Source organism: Geospiza fortis, unplaced genomic scaffold (genome assembly GCF_000277835.1).
Source record: "Geospiza fortis unplaced genomic scaffold, GeoFor_1.0 scaffold2, whole genome shotgun sequence".
NCBI classification, from domain to species: domain Eukaryota; kingdom Metazoa; phylum Chordata; class Aves; order Passeriformes; family Thraupidae; genus Geospiza; species Geospiza fortis.
The window spans coordinates 1,343,478-1,351,957 of record NW_005054366.1 but is presented as its reverse complement, the minus strand read 5'-3'; positions in this window follow the sequence as shown (position 1 = coordinate 1,351,957).

Genomic DNA, 8,480 nt, shown 5'->3' with positions numbered 1-8,480 from the left:
CAGAGGGACCAGCTCCTGAGACCCAGAAGATGCTGCAGGCACTGGACCATGTTTACCCTGGAATCCCCTAAACTCTCCATCACTTCTGCATGGAGTTGCCAAAAGGGATCAGGATGGAAACTCTGCTCAGAGTCACAGAGAGCAACTCCTACATCTGAAGTGGTTTCCATACAGGGGGAAAGAGGAAAGCAGATCCTGCTGGCACTGCCAGTGAGCACCAGCCAGCCCTGCCACATGGGATGGGATTGTCCCCATCACCTCCTTACCTGACAGGGGCATCACCCACCAGTGCCTAGGAAATGAGCCTGGCCCTTGGGGGACAAATACCACAAAATCTGCATAGAAGTTGGGTGGAAGCCTGTTTGTTCCAGCAGCCACCTCCTCCTGACATTAGGTTCCTGCCTAAAGCTGAGATTAATTAGGCCCCACACACTCATCCTTATTTTCCCTTTCATTTAGCCCTTTGCACCTGCATGAAAGCAATTAAGTAGCAAGTCAGGAATGTATTCCCTGTTTGTCCTTCATCCTGGCTGATGGCCTTCTTGTCTAGAAATGTCCTCTCCATCCTTGGCTGTATGATGCAAGAGAGGGACAGGATTTTTCTTGGGAATTGTAAGCCTTCCTCATGACACAACAAAGCCTTTAGTCCCTGTTTGGAGAGGATTTTTTTAGCATACCATCACACAGAAATGTCCTGGGCATGCATTAGCAATAAGTCTTATTTTAAGGGTGGGGTCCCTTATTGAAATGACTGCTTTTCTCCAGCATTTGCACAGTAACCCCCTTGTGTTTTCTCTCTTTTTTTCTTTTGCTCATCTCCTCAAAGGTCAGTTTGGATGTTGTCTGCATGGCAGCCTTCAGACGAATCTCTGAACACTGGTTTAACGATCAGAGAGTTTTGGTGTCCAGGATTAGGAAACAGTGCTGGCAGGCAGGGCTTGTTTCCATACATCCCAGCTTGGCTCTTCCCGAAATCTCCTCCTCTTGGGATGCTGCCCCAGTACATCCCCAGAGCTGCAGTCCAGTGCTGGGTCATGAGGGGACAGAGCTTCCCCCAGCGTCTCCAAATAGGACTGATCTCCCCAAATCCACATAGATCATCCCAGGATGCTGGAAGAAACAGAAATCAGGAACCACACTGGGTAATACAGTCCCAGTGACAATTTCTGCATGAGCAAACCTTGAATAAAAAGTGCTGTGTTTTTCCATTGGACACCCTGTATATACTGGGATCTATTTCATCAAGGGAGAGCAGTGTGGGATATAATTTCCATTAGCCTATAGCAAACACAGGGCAAGGAACCTGCTTCTGTTTATTTTGATAAATCACTGCTGGGGGCTTGGCTTCCCAAAGAGAAAAATTTGTATTTTCCTCTCTGAGAGAAACTCCAGCTGCTGGTTGTTGTGGAGGATGAGGATGGGAGATTCTTCTGCTGGACTCATCACCCACACCCTCCCCCCAGGCAGGTGCTTCTGCCAGGCTGGGTGCCTAAAAACTTCCCTTTATTCGGAAAAACCTCATGATTTCAGAGTGTTTTTAATGCTGATTCTTTTGTCCCCCCTGCAATTCTTCTCCTCCTTCTCCAAACCTTGAATTGTCTCAAGAGCAGCTCATCCAAGGAAATTTTTGTCTCATACTGGACTCGAAACAGAAAGTCTAGTCAGGGACATCTGACATGCAATGTTTTTGTGAGTAAATACCAGCGTCCATGAAGTCATTTCCCAGGGTTAGAAATGAGCTCACCTCTGGAACAGCTTCTCTTCTTACCCAAAGTTCACAAGTCAAACGATTGGGAAGCTCCCAGTTTTCAGCCTGTTCATTAAATAACAGCATCATAAAAATTAGCACAGTGCCACTGTGCTGTAAGTTACAAACAGGTCTGAAACAGGGCATCACCCAAAATTCCCCAAAATCTCTGCAGCAAAAGACAGAGATACAAAGCCCAATAATCACTGGGGATAAACCAGCATCTCATTCTGCCTGCTCAGCCAGCCCTGGCTGCTCTGTTGAACCTGCCAAGGAGGGATGGTAATTGCTGCCCCTCCTGGGGATAATCTGGATCACTCCATCCCCCTCCTAAAAACCTGTGTTTAAAGCAGAAGGAGGGATCTGTCCTGCCTTCTGGGCTCAACTACTTGGTAAACTGTGCCTTTAGACCATTTCTTGGTGACACAATGCTCTGTTTCTGATTCAGCTTTGTATATCAAAACCTCACTGATAAAAACCCTTCTCGGGGGTTTCACACCATGGGACAGGGGTGCTGGGAAAAATGTGCTCAAACCTGCTGCAATTCCCATCTTTTATTACCCCAAGCTGGTGCTCCTGATGCTGCTGAGCTCAGACCCCCAGAGCATCATTCCCAGTGATTCCCCAAATTTACATCTTTCCACTCAGAGCAGCTCTCAGGGTCTTTCCTCCATCTTTCACCAGGACATGTCAACCTGAGTAACATCCCCCTCCTCATCTCTAAACTGGAAAAGAAAGAGGATGGAATTTATCATCCCAGACCAGATCCTGAGGCCAAGCCTGAAGAAACATGGTGAGATCTGGTACCGAGCCCTTTCTGCTCACCACCAAGGGACAAAATCTGGTGTTGTGTGTGCACCACTGCCCCACTCAGCTGAGCTTCCCCACAGCACCTTTGCTTTCCTGCCCAGGCTGGAATTTATTTGGAGAGGAAATTATTTGGGAACTTTCACCTGGTACCCCAGGCCCCAGTAAAGCAAGAAAATCATCCACAGGGTCAGCAGAGGGGCCATGGGTCCCCTTCAGCTTCAGCATGCACTGACCCAGTCAGGGCTCTCACTGCCCTAATGGGATTTTTTTTTTGAGCTGGAAGAAATTATGAAATGCCAATGTTTTCGTTGTGACTAACCATGGAAGTGAACAATTTTGCCCTTGTTTTTGGACAGGGTTTAGTTGCTCTCCTTGCCTTTGCCTTCTGTGCCCTCTTTTATCCTCTGCTTTTTTATTCCTTGTGGGACCTGTCCATAGTGTTGCTCCAAATATCCTCCTCCCTCCAAACTCTCAAATAGGATTGTGTGTCCCAAGGCCATATTTTGGTGCTCCCTTTGGATGCTCCTTCCCAACATTCGCCAAATTCAAGGGCTGCTCTCCTTTGTTGCACTGGGGAAGAGGTGAGATGTGGGGAAAGCTGACATCCCTGTGGGACCCTTGGCAGTTACACAGGGCTTGCAGGAGCAAAAAGCAGGGAACACCTCCCCTGACTCCTCTTTCCCGTGAGCTCCATATCTCCAAGCAGTTTTCAAAGCTTAAAGATACTCCTGGATGAACTTTATGCAGGCACATGATCCTTCTCTATGCTTTTAGGAAAGGATCAGTTTCTGGGTGGGGAGAGACACCATCAATGCTGAATGTGATGAGCCAGAGGGATATAATTTCTGCTCCCCAACTCTGCTTTTACCCTCCCTCAAGAAATCTGCTCTGAGCCAAGCTGTGGGGCTGCAGGAAGCCAGTGACTATCCCTTAGGATGAGCATCAGTGCTGCCATCTCCCCCCATCCAGATTTGGCTTCCCAGGGAGGTGTTTCTGGGAGCCAGCATTCAAGTTGTTCCTGCTGTTTCTCTGCAGAAGTGCTCATTTCCCATGCTGCCTTTGCAATCTGCTCCCTGCAATTTTTGTCTCAGATAGGACAAGGTGTTCACACCAGGAGCTGCCAGGCCTTCCTCCAGCAGCTCTTGGCCCCACCAAAGCCTCTGGTGTGCTCTTGGCAAACACACATTTACCCTCCAGTGAAAGCTGATCTGGCCACATATTCCAGGGGGAATCCCAGCAGCGCTGGAATTAGCTCGGCAGAGACCGGCTTTTCCAAGCATGTCCTTGGCATAGTGCATGAGGTCATGAGATATTTTACATCTCCGGTCGCCCCCATGACCACAGGCACTCCAGGAAGGGGAGGCATTTCCATGCTCTCTTTTGCCAGTGGGGATGCTGGCAAACCCTTTTGGAGCTGAAACCTGGGGGTAGATCAACCCTGGTTACCCCAGCCCAGGCACGGCCCCACATTGCTCAGTGCAGAAATTAACCTGACAGAAATTCCCACATGGTTCAAAGAGGAATGCCCACTGCCCTCACGGCTCTATCTCTTTCTGTCCATCCCATGTAGAGGCTCGTCTGAACACTAAAAAACACTTCTTAACTCAAAGCTTCACTTTCACTGCCATCACTATTGCCTCTGGTCTGACTTACATAGCCTACACCTCTCCAACGTGCTGCCAGTGCAATCCCTGCAAAATAGGATAAAGACAAACTGGAAGAACCAAGCCTGCCCCTGCACACTCATGGATCAGGCAGGATTTTGCTGGTTTTTAGGAAAAACTGGCTGATGTTTTGTTGGTGTAAATCACTGCAAACCTGCCCACTTCAACTTGGTTTATAGAAAGAATATGTAAGAAAAGGCACAAATGAGACCATGATCGCCGTCCCATGTGTGGGAGGCTGCTCCCCATGCCAGCATGGGTGCACAGCCTGGAGTGCATCCCAGCCCAAAGCCAATACACATAAACAGGAGCAATAAATCAAGGATTTCTTCAGGAGAAATTAATTACCCAAATCAACATGGACTTTGACACAGGATGGTCTTTGTCCACCCAACCCTGTCCAGAGCTAAAGCAAACAGCTGGTGGACTGTGGGTTGGAGCTCTGCTCCTGCCCTTCCTTTGCAGTGTAAATGTCCCCATTGAGGTCCTGTCCTGGCTTGGACCTGGCCACATTCCCATCAGGCCTGTTCCCATCCTGTGACCGCTTTTACATCATTGATCAGAGGTTGTGCAATAGCTCAGGCCCTGCCACATCTGTGGGCAGGATGTTCTCCACACCATGGTGCTGCCCTGCAAGTGTCCCTGAGCAGTTAATGCTTCAGGGAGAGGCTGGGATATCCACTATTCATGGAGGGCTTGAAAATAATGGCCTTCTCCATCTCAAAGAGAGTTTCTAAATGAGTCAGTATTCTTATCTTAATTTCCCCAGCTCAGACACTTAATTAAAAAGGGATTCACTATTGAGGCACTTCTGGTGCTCTCACAGCACCATGGTTTCTGCCTCTCCAAGTTCTGAAGGGAAGGAGAGACAGCAGATACGGCCATGGCCATAGGAGGGAAATACCGGTGGGACCCTTCTGCAGTCCAGGACATCCCAGTAAGCAGTGAATCCCTCCCCAGGGTATGTGGGTCTATATGTGTGCAGCAGGGTGGAAGGTGACAGTCCCTGGGCACTCCAATAGCAAACATGCCCTGCAAAAGCACTAGCAAAAGCCCTTTTCCTTTACAGATGGAATCATGGAACAGAGGGCACCCTCTTTTACATGTCAGGAGTCAGTTGTGTTGTGCTGGTGCCAGCAGACATTTGGGGCTTACCCCGTGGAACAGACCCCACAACCAGCACAGACACTTACTGTCTCCTCACTCCTGGCTCTTTCACCACTGCAGAAAAAACCTTCCTGAGCTCCAGAGCTAAAATCAGTCCTTCCCTGGATCCTAGCTCTACTGGTGTCCCCACTGTGCGCTGCCTTTTGTATCTGTTCCATAAATGATGTTTATGGAGCTGAGCACTACTGAGCCCCAGCAGAAGCTTTAACTCCCAAGCAAATCCTTCCAGAGGGGAAAAAGGTCCACTGGCTCCTTTTCTCCCAGTCATAGCCTGTAAATCCTCATCCACACAATGAAAACAAATTCCAGTAATTCATTTTTTTGGCTCTTTTCCAAAGATTTTAGGCAGCTGGAGTGCAATTTTGTGCTGATGAAGCGGTGGAGGAGGGCTTAAGTGAAACAATATTGCGGTGACTGGGAGGTTTGCTGGTGTTTCAGAGCTCAGAGGGAACCTCAGGGACCTGCCACATCTCCAAGTTCTCCTACAAACCATGGAAATCGCCACTCCGGCTCCTGGGATAGCAAAACAGGATTTAAAAAACAACATTAGCCACCCCTGGAGCATGGCTGGAGAAGTGCCGGGAGCCAAGTGCTTAATGAAATCCCAGCTCCCAACTCTCCCTTCTAAACCACGCAAACTTCCCCAAAGTGTTTGGGATGGAACAAAGTCATCAATCAGTTATTTTAACTCCCATCTCCGTAAACAGAAGCAAGCCCAGAGACATGCAGCAGGGGAAAATAACCGTCAGCTCCCTTTGGCGGAGTGGAGAGGGCGCAGGGAGGGAGGACGAGGGCAGCCGGCAGGGAATTAGGCATGGCCTTGGCCCAAAAGTGGATTTATGGGCCCCACAGAGCATGTTGCAGACCCCACAGCCTGTAAATTTGACATGCAGCCCTGAGAGCAGCCCCTCCAACCCTGCTATCCCCCCGGCATGGTACAGCTGGCTTTTGGAGATGGCCACTCTGCCCATTCTGTACTAGAAATGGTGGGAGGCATGAAGAACCAAGATGAGCATTACTAGCCAGCTCTCCCCTGGATTTATTAGATGAACACAACAAAAGTTATGGATACAACCACAAAGGAGTGTGGGGAGGGAGATGCTGCTGGCACCATCTGCTGTCACACTCCTCTGTTACTGCCCCAGCCTCAGCACTGGTCAGAGGGAGCATTAAGCATGGCAGCATTCACATAAATGCCTTATGGCTTTGACATTACACATCAGTGATGAAACCATGGAAAAAAACCATGAGATTTGGGTAGGCTCCCCAGCATTAATCCAGGAGGGGAATGAGTCCAAGAGGCTGTGGATCTGTTATCTGATGGGAAGGAGCAGCCTTAGGCAGCTGAAGCCACTGGTGATGGGCAGAAAGACAGGAGCAGTTTGGTCTGGGATGCATCCTTGTCACTGGCCATAGGTACTACAGCCCTGCTGACCACCCCACCCCTGACTTGTCCTCTCCACCCCAAGGGTTGGGGCATTGTTCACCTCCAGGCAGATGGAAAGCTTCTCCCAGAGCCAGTGGTGCTTAGCACTGGGAACATTCGGAGCCCTTCTCATGCTGCCCCCTCCAAAGTCAGCCACATGTTGGAGCTGCAGCAAGGGATGGTCAAGCCAAGAGAGACCGTGCAAATGAACTCTTCTAGAGACTTGGGGTTTGCATGGACTCGCAGGTCCCAAACTTGCTCCTAAATCCACACACATGTCTCCAGAGCTTGTCTTGACAGAAATATGCTAGAGAGAAAACAGCCATGCTGAGGAGGCTGCAAAATCCCCTGCAGAAATGCCTGCACCAGCACTGGGTCAGAGCTATCATCCCATTTCCATAATGTAAGGAATAACAGTTTATTCCTTTTGCAGAACAGCACATTTCCTTGCCCAGCAGTGCGACCCATAGAAATTGATGCCAGGATGTGGGCAAGCAGCTGGTGGACTGGAGATGTCTTGCCAAGGCACTGGTGCTAGGCTTAGTGTGGGTGAGCCATGGTGGGAGGTAAGTTCCATCTGAGGAAGATGAATTCCTTGCTCTCTGCCTCAGTACCTTTCCCACATCTTGTCCTCATCACAGAGGGGAAACAGAGATGATCTTCATGTTTATGTCAGAGGTCTGGAGCTTCCAGCTCACTGGGCACTCTCTGTCCACCACATAAACATTCTGCCATTTTTGGCACACCTTGGGTGTTTTTTCCTTTTCCCTTGTAAACATAAACAGGAGCTGGTGTAGGTCACCGCTGATTATTTTTTATGTGACATCTTGATCTGTGTTCCTCCTGCACCACTCCCTCAGGCAGCAGGGCTGACAAGGATTACTAGGAGGCAGCTTGGGACACCGCTGACTCCCACTGGCTGCCCCAACACCCATGCCCATCTTTTGGGGGTTGCTCCTGACACATACAGCCCATGCTTTCACACCACATTCCTGCAGCAACCATCTGCACAGTCAAGTGGCTCCAGGGCTGCAGGCATGGGTGGCAGTCACTCGCACAAGGCCACGTGCTTTGTCAACACCCAGGAGCCCTGGGTCCACAGACACTTGCCACGAGTTACATGAGAAAAATGTGGCTGCAGAGGGAGGAAAAGCCTGGAAGGCTGAAGCCAAACTGAGGCAAGCAAGAAACTCTGGTTAGGGGTCATTGCTAGATCTCCCCATGGCTTGAGATGCAATCACATTTATTTACAAGGGTTGTCCTGCCTCCGCAGCTCTGTGCTACCCTGGGTGTTCAAACCAATCCCACTGGCTTTGTCCCACATCCTCATATCCCCACAGCATCCTCATCTGATCCTTGCCAGAGCCAGCACAGGGGCAGAGGTGGGCAGGCAGTGCAGGGAATGGTGCCCAGCTGAGCCCACACCTGCAAAACAGGGCAAATCCATGTGCACTGCTGGGTGGGCACCACGTTTGTCCCAGACCAGGTGAAGCCAAAAAGCATCCCCAAAACTCATGGTCTGTTTGCTGTATCTCCACTTTCAACACTCAGCAGCATCTATTTCAGATCCAGACCCCGGGTGAACCCCTAACAGTGACGGTGCTGGGCTGGGATGCGGGTGCCCACACCAGGACGCGGTACCCACACCGTGCCCTGTCCCACCAGC